The 18,832-nt window shown below is 39.5% G+C and overlaps 1 long non-coding RNA gene across 1 annotated transcript in view; it reads left to right on the forward strand.

Moving 5' to 3' along the window:
• Positions 1–11,196: 11,196 nt before the first annotated feature.
• Positions 11,197–18,832, forward strand: part of LOC310765046 — a 30,791-nt gene continuing 23,155 nt past the window's right edge. Inside the window, exons 1-2 of the long non-coding RNA XR_014549414.1 lie at positions 11,197–11,257; positions 11,434–11,487. This is a non-coding gene — a long non-coding RNA (uncharacterized lncRNA). The remainder of the gene's footprint in view (positions 11,258–11,433; positions 11,488–18,832) is intronic.

The following is an 18,832-nucleotide window of genomic DNA, read 5'->3' on the forward strand; positions in this document are numbered from 1 at the left end:
CACTTCTGTTGAATAGATCACCTCAAGCCCAAGCCACAATTTTTCAGGCTGCTGCGAAACCTCCATGGAGAAGATTTCTGGGGACAGGCAATATTATTTTGGGGGCGTAAGGTTAATGATTGGGAACATAGGATGCTCGCCTCAGGGCTCCTCCAGACAACCCGTTCAACATTCATCCTGATTTGCTGGTGTTTTGTTTTGTTTTTACAGATCTTCCTGTCAATCAATCATTTCTCACTCACTTTTCAGTGCATTTCCCCCATCACTTTTCAAACAACAAAAAGTTGATTTTGTTAAAAGTGGATTTATAGAGTGACAGAACACTTGGATATACCGTAATTTGCGAGCCTAAAATTCTGGTATGCACTTGAATCCCTCCTACTGAATAGTGGTGCACTTTAGAGGCACCGTTATCCTGAGTCAGCACACTAGTCTTTTTAGGTCAGTATTGTCTACACTGACTGGCAGCTTTCCAGGTTTTCTGACAGGGAATCTGTCCCAGCTCTACCTGGGAATGACAGGGATTGAATACGGGACCTTCCGCATGCAAAGCAGGTGAGCTAACCACTGAGCTACAGCCCTTCCGATGACTTACACCCAGGGGTGTAAGGAACCATGGTTTTCCATTCCACTCTGTATTCGTCACATGCACCACTGTTTCTGTTCCACTGCAGTTTGGCTTCTGCCAATGTTGTTCACGTTGCTGACCACTGTGGTTAGATTACATAACTTACATTGCCATTGGATTGTTCCACACAAACACTCATTCATTTAAGTGCAATGGAAGCACAAAGTAAACAGGAGGAGGATGCAGTTTCCACTCCCATTTTTTGCTTTTGTCAAAATTCTCTGACTGCTTATCAAACATTCTGAGATATGTCTACTGAATGGCACTTGCTTCCAGATAAGCTGCTATAGGATTCCATCCTTAGCCTCTTACAATGCAATTCTGTACATAATTTCAATTTTTCCATTACTCCCTGGGAAGTGTGTTTCAGGCTGCAGCCCAAAACCACTATCCAAGCGAAAGAAAAGGCCTTTTCCCAAGTGCATGATCAAAGACTTAACTTGACTGCTTAACTTTTTGCTTCAATTGGTATAGAATACAGCTAAGTAGAAAGGGTGATGTGAATTGGCCCATCCATATTTTGTAGGAGTTGCATGTTTTGCCATGAAATAGCTCAGACCACTTCCCTGCCATCTACAAGCTGGTTAGATTTTCTTGGCAGATCAATTTCATAAGTTCTGCACGCTCCAGATGCTGCTTGAAAAATATATATCTGACCAGTATTCATAGTGGGGGGAAACCACCGAGGAAATTACGGCCCTGTAAACAACCAGTGACAAATCCAAAATGGAAGAAAAACTGCCTAGTTAGCAGCACTAAAACTGGATTTTTAAATAAATAAAATAAAATAAATAAAATAAAATAAGGCTTGGAAGCTGCCAATGTGGCATTTGATTATGAGTTTATGTAGCTATGGCTGGCTTTATTTATGGGCATAGTTTCTATTATAGATCCTGGAGACAACTAAGATTTATCACAGTATCTTTTTTTTTTTTGTAAAGAAGAAGAAAAACCCAACCCTAACAACCGAAGGGATCTTCATTGCCCTTCGAAAGCCCATTTACTGTATTTGTTATCTGATTCACTGCTCTGGCTTTTATTAATAAAAATGACATTTATTTCAAATTACATTTAAGCCAATCACCAAATTAATCATGCAGCTACAATTGTATGAAGGGGGCCTTATCTGCTAGGACTGAAGACAGAACCTGCCAGGGGGCAAGAGCTGCCTCCTCTAATAATATCCTGCATTGATCATATCTAGTCTATTCTGGATAATGAAGAAGTATTCTGAATGTGTGTGGGAGGTGTGCTCATGTGAGTAGAGGCTGCTGCTACAATTGGGTGGGGCTGGATACTACCAGAGGAAGGCAACCTCTGTCCTATATTAGTTCTTTTAATTTCTTGCCTGTCATAAGATCCAGAGGTCTTAGCTGAGACCTTGCAAACATTATGTTTGTAGACAGATGACAATCCAATAGGTGCAAAATGATTGATTAAGCATATGTACACATGATTGGCTTAAAATGCAGCAAGGTCCTCACAGCTCCACTGCCCTCGCTGCATTTCAAGTCACAGATGTAGAGAATGCAAAATTTAAACATCGAAAAGATAAAATAACATTGTTGTCTACAACTACCCATCTTGCAATATTATTTCTATATCAATAGCATGGTGAAGACTTGGATTGTACACTTATAATTCTACTCAGAGTAGACCCATTGAAATGAATGAACCTAAATTAGTCATGGTCATCCATTTCAAGGGGCTAATCTGAGGAGGACCTACATTGGACGCAACACTCACTCTCCCACTTTGGACAAGATAATACCCCTCTTCTAATTTATCCCTTCAAGTCCCCAAGTGGCCCGAAGGAATTGAATGCAATGTGTGCCAAAGCAGGTGAACATTTACACAGCAACACTTTCAGCTGGGAAAGAAATTTCACCTCACACTGAAATCATGAAGCAAAGTATACAACAGGAAGCAACAAGGAAGCCAAGGGTGCTAAAAACAGGTAATTAGGATGAGAGAACACCAATGTGTAAATGCACACTAATCAGCTTCTCTTGCCATGGAAAAAAATAGTTATTTCTGTTAACCAGAGTGTTCTCTTATTCATTAAAGAATTATTTCATTTCAGTACAAGCATCATTGAACTTATACAAAAATGTGTTGGGATGCCGTAGTAAGGGTAGGCATACAAATAATAACTAAGCATGTTAAGTGGTTATTTTGTGTTAATGTGTTGGGATAAGTCATTAGTACATGACTGGTATCTTTTCCTAATGATGTTTTGTTTTCTAACTTGAGTGGGGGGTGGATAACCATTTTGGGAGTCTGAGTGTACAGCTAGATGTTGCTTTAAAGATTGTCAGTTACATATTAATTTCCACAGGCAATTGTCTGAAAATGGATAGATGCTAATTTATGGATTACTTAAGAGTATCAATTTCAGTCAAACTGAGATAAGATGACTTTTTTAGCAGCTGCAGCTAAACGATCATATTCACATTCAGTCTTATGATTATGAACTGATGAAGAAGAAGAGGTGAGTTGAATGAATATCTTCTCAGATCCAAGAAGGACAAAGAAACTTAGCGGTCCAGGGAAGAGCCTTGTTTCCCCCTGTTTCTTTTAATTGTGCAATGGCAACAACCACCTGCAATTGGGGGTGGAGGTGCATTTTAATTTGGGGTGCTTTTTTTCCATCATAAATCTTTTTTTAAAAAAAATTAACAGACATAATGGGTCAGCTGAAAACCTCTCATTCCACTGTACAGTGGTACCTCTGGTTACGAACTTAATTTGTTCTGGAGGTCCATTCTTAACCTGAAACTGTTCTTAACCTGAAGTACTACTTTAGCTAATGGGGCCTCCCGCTGCCGCCACGCCGCCAGTGCACAATTTCTGTTCTCATCCTGAGGTAAAGTTCTTATCCCGAGGTACTACTTCCGGGTTAGCGGAGTCTGTAATCCAAAGTGTTTGTAACCCAAGGTGCTTGTAACCCGAGGTACCACTTTATTCAACTGCAATAGATGAGCTCATGGCATCATCTTTGCCAGCCTCCACATTTCATATGTGATAATATAGATTTATCTTCACCTTATTGTGCAGCAAATCTAGAGCAAGATCATATAAATAATACAATAAGGAGAATGGGAGATTTTAGCCCATGTAAGGCTATACTCAATCATTGTAGGATTCCCATAAATGCTCTACTCAGCCACTATTCTTATTGAATGTTCAGGACCCTGTACATAATGTGAGTGATAGAATCACTTATCAATGGAAGTGCTGGTATGATGATAGCAGAAGTTTTTTGAACCTTGCTTCTGTTATAAAAAAAACAAGTTCACATTATAGGATCAACACTGTGGTAAATTAGTATAGCAGCATTCTGTGGTGTATCTGTGGCAATATTCAGCTCTTTGTTGTGGATGTTTTTATATGTTCTGTTATTGTAACGGTATTGAAATGATGAAATGTTGCCAATGCAAAGGTTTTCTACCACATTTGTACTCCCAGAGCAGGAATATGGAAACTGTGAGCCTCCAGATGCTGATGGACTACAACTCCTATCATCCCTGTGCATCCTTATGCTGGCTGTGACTGATGGGAGTTGGAGTCCAACAATATCTGGGGGGCCACAAGTTCTACATCCTTAACTAAATGCACTAGAAGGATCTTTAAACCTCTATACGAGAGAAAAATGATACTCATTTCCCCAACATACTTAAGAAAAGGACTCTTACACAGTTGTACTCTGACTGGCTCAGTGTAGACCCAGATATTTCCTTGTGGAGGGTTAAATACCAGTTACCTTTTACCCTTGAGATAGAAGCAAAATATTTTATTTAATGCAGGCAATTTTTCCGCTGAATTACGAATTCCAAAATAGCATTGAATAACCTTTCAAGCAGCAGACGTGAAGGCCAATTATTTATGTTCACTAATAGCTTCGAGTTTGGCATGATTTTTGTTATTAAAAATACCAGGGACTGAAGGTGTGCAGCATTTGGGAAGATGGATGGTTGCTTTGCATTTAAAATATCACTGTTTTGGAAGCCCAGCCTCTTCCATGCCCTGAAATGCTGACCTAAACAAATAATTTCCTAATGTACCGATGAATTTGGGGTACATTTTGTCCATCAGTCTTCAAAATAACCTATTTCCTTTCGGATCTTTTATGGAATCACTAAAAAGACGAGGTCTCTTTTCAATTACCTGCCTCTTGGAATTACTTGTGCTGTATCATGGCAGACATCATTCTTAGTAAGTAAGGATTGCTCACTTGCTTATTTCTGCTGTGATGCTTTTGTTACCATTGCAGCCATTAATCTGGATACAATAGAAATGCTACTCATTCCCATCACTTCAGCAACGTGGAGACAAATACTGTCACACTTAAAATTGTGGAATTAATGAACTACCCACAGCTAAAGAAAACAAGGCAAAAACAAGAGGGAAAAGAGGGATAGCTACATAAACTGGAATGCAAATATTCACTCCTGGGCTTTAACAAAGAAAAGGAAAAGGAAACATTGAACATTGTATGCCTGAAAATTCTACAGGTTGATACGAATTGTGTCTATTTGTGTGGTTTTTTTAAATTGTTCCATAACTTAAGGCCTCCGACATTCAAAATGCATGTTAGAATATATGCCATAAATCAGTGGGTGTTTCAGGATTCTAGGTGGGCGGTAGGGGGTTCTACGGCACAAGCTGAATCCTCCTTCCATCGAGCACTGGTGGGCGGTAAATAAATTTTACCATCAAGAAAGATGCATTAGTGGGCGGTAGGTATAAAAAGGTTGACTACCCCTGCCACAAATAATTAGCACAAGCCAAAATATATCCGAAAGAGTGAAAATTTCAGCCATGTTGATTGATATCCAATGTGATAGCACAAGCCAGCCTAAAAGGCTATCTGGTTACTCCCTTTGTTGAAGATCAATTCAGGATTATGACTGTTTAATGAAAATAACTAAGAAGGCTGAACAATTTATAGAAAGTGTAATATTAGGGCTATTATAAAGGGAAATTATAGACCATGATCCTGATCCACCTGCAGTTGCAGACAAGTAGTCATGCATTGCGGGGGTTGGACTAGATGATCCTCAGGGTCCCTTCCAGCTCGACACTTCTACAATTCTATGTGTGCATCTGGGGCCACCAAACGTTTACTCCTTGAAGGACTCCTCCAGATTATCTGTTTGTTGAGCAGTCATCCTGATTTGCTTGCAGAAAGCTTATGCAGAAGTTAATTTATGTCTGGTCTTTATTGAACATTTGTTTGGATTTTTTTTGCGGGGAGATTATACAACAATGTACATTCATCCTCCTTTACTTACACAGTGTTCAGATGCGGGGATTATTATGTTGCTTTTCCCGGTTATAATGCTAGCACTTCTGTCCCAGTTTCTAACATTCCTTTTACACTGTATTACCTGTTGCATTATGGAATGGTGCCTTTTTTTAATCGATGTCACACTAAATTTCATTCATACCAGTGGGTGTGCTGTGACACAACAGCAAATGTCACTGGACATGTTGCCATCACCTCCGCCCTTTATGTGGACGTGCACTTATTTACCACAGTGAAAATGGCAGGAAAGAACTTTATGCGGGCATACCGCCACAAATTTCATCCTACAATTTTCTGGGTTAACAAGGTTCCAAACAGATATTTTCTGTGCGCAATCAACACAGAAATGAGTATTAAACTTTCACAAGATTCTGCTAGATTGCCCAAAGTGGCTTTTATGGTGTGTGAAAGATCACATAAAACACAAAAATTATCAGAATTCTTGGGACAGGTAAATTGGTGAAAGTACTGGGATGTCTTAGAGCTTCTCAGCCTTCAGAACAGAAATACAGTCCCCAGGCACAAAATAGAGCAATGGAGGTAATGGCTGTTAAACCAATTTTACTCTGTAGTGTAGCTATACCCTATGTGACTTCAACCCTGTGGCATTATATATCCTCTTTGCTACCCAATGGAATTTCTGTCTTCTGGCACAATATTGTGTTGTCATGAGGTAACGCTGAAGGATAGATTCTCTGTAGCCCAGTGGTACGGTCCTAATTCAACAGTTGTCATGATAGTTTGGGGGCCTTTCTGTGAAATCTGCAACAATGAGAAAATGTAGGTTTTCCACCTGAGGGAGGTTGTGGGCTGTATACGGCTGTGTCCAAGCTAATAAGTCTACGTGAGGAGAAAATGAAATGATTCCCGCTATAACAGTAAGCTGCACAAATAATTTAAAGGCTACTTTTAAGGGAACCGTGCTCTTTTATTTTAATACCAGTCCTACAAAAGTAGCTAATACCGTGGCCTTCTTTGCAACATTAAAAACAAAAGAAACATGTAAGCAGCAATTGCAGAATGCTAGTGTATTGTTTCATATCTATTCTCATGAAGGTTTTTCATGCTGAGGTTCTGTTTCTAGGCATCTGAGCCAATTTCAGCTGTGTTATTACTTTTATCTTCCTTCATGTATGTGGGGGTTCTCTGCTCAAGAGTGAAATATATGCAGCAGACTAGGACTGGTGGGGGCTGAGGCACACAGCATTTAGTGGGGCTGTTAAGAGCTCACTGGCGGGCTGGTGGCATGGCCCATGAGGTCATGGGGCCATGATCCATTTGTTACTGTTTTCTCCCCAACTTCCTCCTTTGTAAAAGCACTGTGGACAAAGAGAATGGGAGACTGACAACAAAAATGTCAGCCGGAGCCTTTCCAAATTCAAATGGATAATAGGATGTGTAGTACAGGAAAAAATATGGCTTTGAGATCTCAGAGATTTATTTATTTTTAATGGCTTAACATTTCACTTGCCCTAGGGGCCCTAATAGACCAGCACTGTGAAACATGTCACAAGGCCCAGTGAGGCCTGCTGCCATGAGGCCTGGCCTCTCAGGATTGATTGGGGGGGGCTGTCAGCCCCATCCCAACATACTCGGGGGGGGTGCGCTGAAGACATCTCAGCCCTATGGAGTTTGGTGCCTTTGGCTTCCAGTCTCTTGAATGCCCCAAGAAGAATTTCTCCTAGAGACTGTCAGGTGCAAACTGATCACGAGTTAATTTCAGAATTCATTATGGCTTATTCTGCCAAGAGCTCAAGTTCCTCAGCTTATCAAAGCAGATGACAGCTTGCATAGGATTTTTATTTTTTTTAAAAGGAAATTGAAATAGTGTTGAATTTGAAAGTGTGAGCTCTAGCAAATTCATATTCATTTGCTATGTTGCTGTGGACAAGTTATGAGTTCAAAGGGTCTTACTCCGTGACTTCCGGGTCAGCGCCATCGATTAATGGCGGATTCCCTCTGAATCTCGGAGGGACTAGCTCCGTGGGATCGGGTCTTACCGCTGCGGCAAAGCGGGGACCCTTTAAAAATCACAGGCGGGGGAAGCCTGTGAACGTGGGGACTCGGCGGGCACCATTTGCACCCCCCCCAATCTGCAAAGGGACCCTTTTTTAAGGGCTCCGGAGCGGGACAGGGTGAGCAGCGCGGTGCTGAGAGTCGACTGCTTCTTCCGCGGAGTGAAGCCGCACAGCTGTTATCGGAGAGCGCTGACTTTTTCCTGGGACAATTGGACTTGAAAGTAACTACCCGTGAGTAGGATTAAATTGGATTTAAAAGAATATGCTAATTTGACACCGAAGCGGGAAGGTATAAACAGGAAGTCTGCCTTCCCTTATTGTAAATAGATCAAAGCAAAGAGACTGTAAAGCAGAAACTTGAAAGGACGTTTTGGAAAAAGATTTAAATCTTAACATCAGGAAAGCGGTCTCCCCTCCAGTTTGCAGGAGAGGAGGGGGGAAAGTTTGAGGTGTATTTACCTGCAAAAACAAGAGGAAAAGGAAGCTAAAATCTGCTGCCTAAAACCTGGGAACGGACTGCCCCCAGAAAAGGAAAATTATCAGATAATGGAGGCATATTGGAACAAGATGGAGACAAATTGAAATTGCAGAGTTTTGAGAAATTAAAAGATAAAGTGCGAGACTGGCTACATTATTATCAAATAAGAGAGGCCTACAATTTGGATAAAAAAATTGGCTTCCAGGTGGAAAAATCAAAATTGGAAACAGAACTGTTAGATCCCAAAACTAAGATGCTTTCAAGAATGTATAACTTGCTGTTAAAATGGAATACGCAGGATGAAACGGTTAAATCTGCTATGATTAAATGGGCACAAGATGTTGGTCATAACATTATGTTTGCTGACTGGGAACAGTTGTGGACCACCGGTATGTAATTTACGGCATGTAATGCCTTAAGAGAGAATATTATGAAAATGATATACAGGTGGTACATGACACCAGTCAAGCTTGCAAAAATATATCATCTGCCCGATAATAAATGTTGGAAATGTAAAGAAAATGAAGGTACATTCTTTCACCTTTGGTGGACGTGCCCAAAGATTAAGGCTTTCTGGGAGATGATCTATAATGAAATGAAAAAGGTATTTAAGTATACCTTCTTGAAGAAACCAGAGGCCTTTCTCCTGGGCATAGTCGGCCAATTGGTGCCAAAGAGGGACAGAACTTTCTTTATGTACGCAACAACAGCAGCAAGAATACTGATTGCAAAGTATTGGAAGACACAAGATTTACCCACCCTGGAAGAGTGGCAGATGAAGGTGATGGACTATATGGGATTGGCAGAAATGATTGGCAGAATCCGAGACCAGGGAGAAGAGTCGGTGGAAGAGGATTGGAAGAAATTTAAAGACTATCTACAGAAATATTGTAAAATTAATGAATGTTAGAATGATGTTAGAATGATGTTAGAATGAATAGAAATTAAGTGGTTTCCAGCTGTAATGCTTTAAGAATATGGAAAAAGGTTATAAATAGGTAAAAACATAATTAAAATGATGTTGGATTGGAAATAAGTGGTATTAGCAACAAAGTTAATAAGAATATGCAAAAATGAATTGATAATGGATGAAAATACTGAGTTATAAAATGTTAAGTTATAGAGATAAGATAAATGAAAGAGGGTAAGGATTTGCTGATTTGATTATTTAAATGGAAATACAATAAGGGGAGGTGTGAGGAAGTCTAAGAAACAAGCAAATGAATTTTAAGTTATGAAAAATGGAATTGTTTTTAATTTTTCTCATTTTTTGTGTGTGTTTATTCTTATTTTTTTGTTTCTTTTATTATGTGTTTTTGTATATTTGTTTTTGTAAAACCTTAATAAATATTTCTCAAAAAAAACAACAACAAAGGTTCTTACTCCCAGGTAAAGTGTGTGTGGGATGTTCTATATTACTCCAGTAACAGCAGATACTTCTGTTTCAGCATAGAGACAGCATAGCTGATACAATCATGTAAATTGTTCTGTACAGTATCAAGACTGAGGTTACACCAAATCTCAGAAGAAACATTTAAATGAGCTTTCCTAGAAGGCAGTCATGTGCTAATCTATATTTTCATATAATCAAAAATTATTCAAATTCCCCCAGCAGGGCTTTATGTACATTACAAAAGAAAGACAGCCTTAAGTCATTCCAGTCTGGAGTAGGTCTTTTTGTTTTTCTTCTTTGTTTTCTTTTTGAATTTATGTAATTAAGGAACAGGATCCATTTCTCAAAAAGCATGTCAGCATTTTTGGATTCACGCTACCCTTGATATCAGATGGGACTTGCCAGACAGATTTTTTGTTAAAATCAACAGATGGGCAAATGTGACAAAATGTTGGAGTGTGATGGCAGTTAAGAGATATATAAATGATTCTCTCTGCGTTTGTGTGTCAGTCCATCTTCTGCCTCTCTGTCACAGTGTAGTGTGACACCCAGGATTGGTGTTGCTGATGAAAGGGCAGGACTATATAATTAGAAGGGTAGCTCAGTCCTCAGGCTTTTGTCAGAGCACAGTAATTGGGCCGCAGTAGGGACACTTTGGGGGCTCAAGAAGTAGATGGTCCTAATGCAGCTTTACCCAATTTTTACTTTTAAGAATTATTTTTAAAGGTAGTCAAGCAGGCTAAATCTAGCTCTGATGCTTGGGTGCATGCCGATATAGATACGAGAACAATATCCTTTGGTTTCTTCAACATAATGAAATGTGTCGATTTAATGTAAATTGTGGACAAGCCCTGAGACTTAATTATCTTAATGTTTGTTTTTTTCCCAGCCAGACCTATTTGCATTCTCAGATGGGTCCTCGCTATCAGCTTGCTAGTTTGTCTCTTCCATTTCTCCCTGTCGCCTCTGCCAACAGTCTTGTCTGCCATCTATCAGGAGCTTGCTGAGTGTTGCTGCTGCTTTTCCCTAAGCCATGTTTGCATCGAGCACACAAACTTAAATATGGATGAGCCTGGATGGCTTCCAATTTGTCTTTTTCCTTGCACAATTATATGCTTGTCATAAACACTTTCAGGAGGATAGCCATGCTGAAATATTTAAGAGGCAGCTTCATCTTTCTAGGCGCATTGATTAAAAGTGGTTAACTCCTTAATACTTTCTGTTGCTTATTTAGGGGCAGTTTATTTACAGGGTTAGTATGCAAATGAAATAAAAACAGAAATTGCAAAGCAGTAATGTTTGGATTCTTTTGCAATTACAGGATGCCTCTCCTGGCAGTGATAGCGAAACAAAACAAAATGGGGGAGACCCCATACCATCAGGAATAGTCTGCATTGTGATGAATACAGTTGGTGTCTCCAGGAGTCTTGAGGTGCATCAGTGGCGTAGCGTGGGGGGTGCAGGGGGGGCCGGCCGCACCGGGCGCAACATCTGGGGGTTAGGGTTAGGGGGCGCAAATCCACAGGTTAGGGGGCGCAAATCCACGGGTTAGGGGTGCAAATTACTTGCCTTGCCCCGGGTTCTGACAACCCACGCTACGCCACTGAGGTGCATTATTTCCCCCCTAGTTCTGAAGTGTTTCTACCTACTGCTCAGATACTGGTAAGTATTAAAGTTCAGCACAAGAAAATAACTGAATGTACCAGTGGGAAGGAGTGGCATCAACAATCTGTTTCACCACATCCCCCACATTCTGCCAACTATAAGCAGATAGCAGGCATGAAGGCAGCAAGGAATTTGAGAAAGCAAGGTCAGAATACATATTCATCCTTCTCACTAGCCACTAGAAGGTCCGTATGGTGATTATCAATGACGGAAACCGTAACGTCTCCAAATAGCCTCTAGTGAAGATGAAATCCTTTCTTCTTAGCATGTCTCTCAGGTTGTCTATGGTTCATCATTGAAGAACACTAAGGCAGATGGACCATAGTTTCTCCAGGCTGCATTGCAGCTTACAGAATAGATCTTTGGTGAAGGTCCTAGAAGATTCTGTAACTGAACACCTTTGCATATTTTGGGAATCTTTGAGTCTTGCATTAAATATAAATGACAATCAAGTCATCATGGATTCTGCACACTTAATCTTTCATTTTCTTGTGTGGGCATTGTACGCAATGGATGTGGCATTTTCATTGCCTTGGAGTTGAGAAAGAGTACTTAATGATGCATTCAGTATATGGAATGCCTATGAATTTGAAAAGTAACCAATTATTTGTGACTCCCAATTTTATGTGGTATTCAGTTCAAAGACATCAAGGTTTGTCAGGTTTTGTGGATGCTGTACTTTGTACTCTCCTGGATGGCTTAGCACATCTAATTAATATCTCCTCACTTGGCGCTGTGTGCCATTTCCTGTTATCTTCCATATGAAAGACGTTTTTCATCTCTTTTGTATTGTGAGATGTATGAATAGGTTTACTTATGAGACAATGGAAGTGACATTTGCTGGTGCTTTGATGGGAGACACACCTGCATTCCTGCTTGCTAAACCAATTTGAAAGTGAACCTTTATGGGTAGATTCCAAAGTCCAAAAGCAATAGATGAGTATTTGTGTGTGTGTGTGTGTGTGTGTGTGTGGACACGAGAGAGAGATGGAGTGATGGGACCGGGGAAGGAGGTGCTGGTATTGTAGCCTAGTGTTTCCTCACTCACTGTACTGTGAAATATATAATTAAACCCTTTGGACCAAGTAATTTCTTCTTTGCATTGTAAGAAGTATTTCTCCCCCCCCCCAACCTATGTTGCTTCACTATAAATCAGGGGTGGTGATCTAGTAGTCCCCCCTTCCTTCTATGCATAAAGACTCTTTTTTGCTTTTATCTTGCTTGTGGTATGATGGTTTTACATGGAATCTTTATAACATTAGTACTGTTTCACATGCTAGTGATGAAACCTCTTTGGATCGGGTACAGCCTGTGAGCCATGGGGTTCAGCCACCCCTGTTTGAAAATCATAATGCATTTCAGAAAGGATCGGGGGAAAGCATGCGGTCCAACTTTTTCACACTCAAAACCAGGACACATGTCTTCCAGGATGCACTCCTGGGTGAGTCACATGACCCACGCCTCACTCTCGATGTGCTTTTAGGGGGCAAGAGCACAGCGTGAAAGTGCAGTGCAAGAGTGCAAGAGATCATAGCACCCAAAGTGGCCGTCACATTCTTGCGCAAAAAAACCAGGCTGTCCTGTTTTATCCGGGGCACTTGGCAGGTATGGGAAAGACAAGCTGTTGTATATACAAGACCTTGAAGTATTATTCTAATTTTTGATTCAGCTAGTCAGCTTTTCATCTAGAAAATTAGAATGAAAAGACTGCCAGCAAGCACTTTTTTAATTCTTCATGAACAAATTGTTTCATAATAGAAATCTGGAAATTTATGGTACTTTTTTCAAGCAAGGTTCTCAGGAGAACATAGCAAAGCAGTGCAGCATCACTCTATTGACTCCAGTAAATGCGCTGACTAAAGTGCTTTCCAGGAATGCAGCATTAACAATTTGACCTCTAAGCAAGGCCATAACCATACTTGTCTTCTGAGCTAGATGCCTTTATTAGCATGAAGTCAGGAAACAGCAAGATTATGTGCAAGTAGGCAAACAGAAACTTCAGCCCTATGGTGGAATCTGTGACCATCAAGTCCCTTGGCTGCAAGATCATTTTTGCCTGAAACAAGGGCAAATGTTTGTGCTGATGCAGACAGGACCTTGAAAGAGACCACAAATGTCCATTGGAATTAGAGGAAACATTTTTGTCTGTGACAAGCAGGGGAGAAATCTCTTTTGTTTTGAGTCAAAAAAATCTCGAGTCTGAGATAAAATGTGAGTGCCGAGAAACTTACGTCTATTATTCATTTTTCTGACGCCAGAAGGCAGATTGGCAGTAAATTTTAGGTTGACCTTCAATCAACAGAAGGCTGGAGTGAACAATTCATTTGGAAGGATAACCGTAAAGATAAATGTTATCACAGTTCCTCTGGAGCTAGAGTAGAGGCCAAAAATGGAAAACAAGGTGCCTCACATATAGCTTGATTCTGTAACAGGAAAATAAGGTTTTACATCTAGGACCCATACAATATTTGAAGGGATAGTGAGTGTCCATGTGCTAGGATCCATGCAAAGCTAGTCTGAATCAACAGGAGCATCTTTCCAGGCAGAGCTAACAATAGCTGTTGTGTACCAACCCTATGTCCATCAGAACAACCTTAAGATATCATGTTGGTGTAAAGCTAAGCAGGGCCAGTGCCAGTGCCAGGCTACTTTGCATCCAAAGTAAGGCTAATTACTTTCATGCACACACCCCAAATGGCTAACTGCAATTTTAAAAAACAGATGTATTGCAGAAAAAATAAAAAGCACAAAACTTGAAACTGCTAAATGACTGACAATATGGACTGGGTTGACATCTGGAGAGTTAGAAACCCCCTGGGAAGAGAAGGAACATTCTTTTCTGAAGCTCAACTGACTTGGACACGAATCGACCAAATATGGATAACTAGAAGTCTGGCACCTAAGGTGAGGAAGGTGGAAATCTGCCCCAAAACATGCTCCGACCATAACGCCTTGAGAATGGATATGACATTGATCCCAATCGGCTCCTTTAGATGGAAGATGAATGATGGCCTGTTTAGAGACCAAAGAATTGTAAAGAAGGCCCAAAAAACCTTAAAGGATTATTTTGAGATTAATTTGAACACTACGGTGGAAAAAAGAACTATCTGGGATGCAAGTAAAGCTGTGATGAGAGGGTTCTTGATTCAACAGAATTCCTTAAAGAAAAGACTGCAAAATGAAAAGAAAGATAAAATTCTGGAAAGTATCAAAGAGTTGGAGAAGAAGTTAAGATCTAACCCGAAGTCCCAACCGATTCTGAGAGAAATTAAACTTTATCAGGCGCAATATTCCAAGCTGATAAATCAGGAAATAGAATGGAAGATTAAAACAATGAAACAAAAAACTTTTGAATCGGCAAATAAATGTGGGAAACTGCTAGCTTGGCAGTTGAAAAGGAGACAAAGATTAAATACAGTAACAAACTTAGAGGTTGAAGGAAGGAACATTCAGAACCCGGGAGAGATTAGAAAGTGCTTCCAGAGGTATTTTAAAAAGTTATATACTCAAGGGCCACAAGATGAAATAGAGATTACACAATTTTTGGAGAGAAATGGATTAGCAAAGCTGTCAGAAGAAAATAGAACAATTTTAAATGGCAAAATAACACGACAAGAGATTGAACAGGCCATCCTGAGTCTGAAACAGGGCAAATCACCAGGGCCAGATGGACTGACCTCTAACTACTATAAGACATTGAAGGATTATTTGATACAACCTTTGTTGGAGGTCAGTAATGAAATAATGGAGGGGAAGAAGGCGCCTGAATCGTGGAAAGAAGCATTTATCACATTGATTCCAAAGTCAGAAACTGAAAAGACACAACTCAAGAATTACCGTCCCATCTCCCTTTTAAATGTGGATTACAAAATATTTGCAGATGTTTTGGCACGAAGATTTAAGAAAGTTTTAAGTGAGATAATCCATAAAGACCAGGCAGGCTTTCTCCCGGGCAGACATATGTTTACTAACACAAGGAACATCATAGACATATTGGAACTTTTACAAACAAACATAAACACTAAAGCAGTTTTAATTTTTATAGACGCGGAGAAAGCCTTTGACAACATATCTTGGAAATTTATGAAGGGGAATTTAAAAGAAATGGGAGTGGGACGGGGGTTTGAGAACGGGATTGAGGCAATATATTCAGAACAAAAGGCTAAACTGATAGTTAACAATGTGGTTACAGAAGAGTTTAAAATTGAAAAAGGTACACGACAAGGCTGCCCGATTTCCCCATTACTGTTTATTTCGGTTCTGGAAGTGCTCCTGAATATGATTAGGGGGGACCGGTTGGTGGAAGGGATTCAGGTCGGAGCGAAACAATATAAACTTAAAGCTTTTGCAGATGACCTAGTTTTGACATTACAGGAGCCGGAGTCTAGTTTGAAAAGAGTTCTACAACTGATTCAAAACTTCGGTCGAGTGGCAGGATTTAAGTTAAATAAGCAAAAAACTAAAGTTTTGGGGAAAAACATGACAGATATTGAGTTGGAACAGCTTCAGAAAGAGACAGAACTAAATGTGGTTAAAAAAGTTAAATACCTAGGGGTAAACATAACAGCAAAAAATCTGAGTTTATTTAAAGATAATTATGAAAAATGTTGGTCAGAGATTAAGAGAGACTTGGATAGTTGGTCAAGACTAAAACTTTCTTTGTTAGGCCGAATAGCTGCCATCAAGATGAATGTATTGCCAAAAATGTTATTTTTGTTTCAGACACTGCAGATTGTAGACAAGACAGAGTGTTTCCGGAAGTGGCAGAAAGATATTTCTAAATTTGTCTGGCAGGGCAAAAAGCCCAGAATCAAATTTAAAATATTAACAGATGCGAAAGAAAGAGGGGGCTTTGCCCTGCCAGATTTAAAGTTGTATTATGAAGCTGCAGCTTTCTGCTGGTTGAAAGATTGGTTACTTCTTGAAGATACGGATGTCTTGGATTTGGAAGGTTTTAATAATGCGTTTGGATGGCATGCATATTTATGGTATGATAAAGCTAAGATAAATAAGGCCTTCAAGAACCATATTGTCAGAAAATCAGTTTTTAATGTCTGGACAAAATATAAAGACTTACTGGAGAATAAAACTCCGAGGTGGCTGTCACCCCTGGAGGCTAAGGCTCGGAAAAGAGCCAATATGGAGGCCAACTGGCCAAAATATTGGGAGATAATAGAAAAGGATGGTGACAACTGGAAATTGCAGAGTTTAGAAAAGATGAGAGACAAAGTGCGAGACTGGTTACACTATGCTCAGATTAAAGAAGTGTTTAAAAATGACAAAAAGTTAGGATTCCAAGTGGAAAAGTCAAAGTTAGAAACTGAACTGTTAGAACCTAAGACTAAGGTACTTTCAAGAATGTATAACTTGCTGCTGAAATGGAACACACATGACGAAATGGTAAAATCAACAATGATAAAATGGGCGCAGGATATTGGGTATAATATTATGTTTGAAGATTGGGAAAGGTTGTGGACCTCTGGGCTGAACTTCACTGCATGTAATGCGTTGAAGGAAAATGTGATGAAAATGATGTATAGATGGTACATGACCCCTGTTAAACTGGCTAAAATATACCATTCGTCTGATAGCAAATGTTGGAAATGTAAGGAAAATGAAGGAACATTTTTTCACCTCTGGTGGACCTGCCCTAGAGTGAAGGCCTTTTGGGAGAAGATATATAATGAATTAAAAAAGGTGTTTAAATACACCTTTACTAAGAAACCAGAGGCCTTTCTCCTGGGTATTGTCGGCCAGAGTGTGTTAAAAAAGGACAGAACATTCTTTTTGTACGCAACAACAGCAGCAAGAATATTAATTGCCAAGAATTGGAAAACTCAGGAGCTACCCACTGTGGAAGAATGGCAGATGCAACTGATGGACTATATGCAATTAGCCGAGATGACCGGCAGAATTCGAGACCAGGGAGAAGAAAGGATGGAAGAAGACTGGAGGAAATTTAAGATTTATTTACAAAAATATTGTAATTTGGTTGAGTGTTGAATTGGATGCCAGTGCAGACAATTGTCTACCATTAAATTAGATTTAAGGCTGAATTATATGTCAAACCAAATTAAGATTATTAATTAAGATGAGTTAAATGATAATTTGTTTGAAATTAATTTAATAATGATGTAAGTGTATGCGGGAGGTGTGGGGGAGTCCCATGTAACAATTGAGAGATGTTAAATGGACAATGATAAGTTGTGCTTATCTAATATATGCTTTATTTGAAAACTTCAATAAATATATTATAAAAAAAAAAAAAAAAAACTTGAAACTGCTAAATTTGCTTTAGATTACAAGAATAAACAATACAACATTCTTTGATTATCTTTCTCAAATACAAAAGATGTTTTAGCACACAAATCATTTTGAACAGCCTTACGAACTGTGGTGTTAAAATTGAAATCTTTAAAAAGTTTCAGTTTCAGACACATCAAAATCTCACTCTGCATGGCTTTTCCTTTGCAAGTGTTGTCACTAATTCCTTCAGGTCAAGCGCTGATGCTTGGGCAGGTTCAACTGATATAGCTGCCAAACCATGTCTAAGAGAACATAGTAGAAAGCTTCTTTGAATTTCTGCTTTTGGAACTTGCGGTGCCTCACCTTGGACATCATACTCAAACTGCCGTTATTTTCTCCTTTTTTCTAACTTGTATCACAGTTTGGTAGTATATCTAGCTCCTGTGCAATCTCAGTAGCATCTATCATAACTTGTTGAAAACCTCATCACACCTGCAGCCCATAAGGTAATCCTTGGTCGCATGCAATTGGCTCGTAGCTCGATTTAAACCAGCTTCCTTATTTTGTAGCAGCTTGCTTCTAAGATTAACTTCAAAAAAGTTGTACCATGTAACAAGTGACACCACACACTTGAATGTACAAATTGCATGAGCAAGGAAGGGCCTTAGCTTCAATTCAGGGAGTATTTCCAGATAAACCTTTTAAGCTTGTGTCATTGAAGATCGCTATTAAATCATCATGTATACTACCAATATGATATCTCAGTGGTTTCAAAGCATCGATCTGACTCTCCCATCTTGTTTCACTCAATGGCTTAACAGTTATGCCTAAGCCTGATACACAGCTGGTTAGAATTTGCCGATGCTGAGTTGATGCAGAAAAATAATTATAGCTCTGTTGAACTAAACTGAAGAAACTAGTTGCTTCCAGATAGCACTGGTGGATTTATGTCCAGGACTCTCTTTTAGACACCATTTTCTTTGCCTTTAATGTTACTCCCATTATCATAAAATTGACCATGCAGATTCTTAATTGGTAATCCCACTTGTAAATCTCCACTTGTACCACAGAATACCAGGTTTTGCATGTCAATACC

The sequence above is a fragment of the Podarcis filfolensis genome (genome assembly GCF_964270895.1).
Source record: "Podarcis filfolensis genome assembly, chromosome: 6".
NCBI lineage: Eukaryota > Metazoa > Chordata > Lepidosauria > Squamata > Lacertidae > Podarcis > Podarcis filfolensis.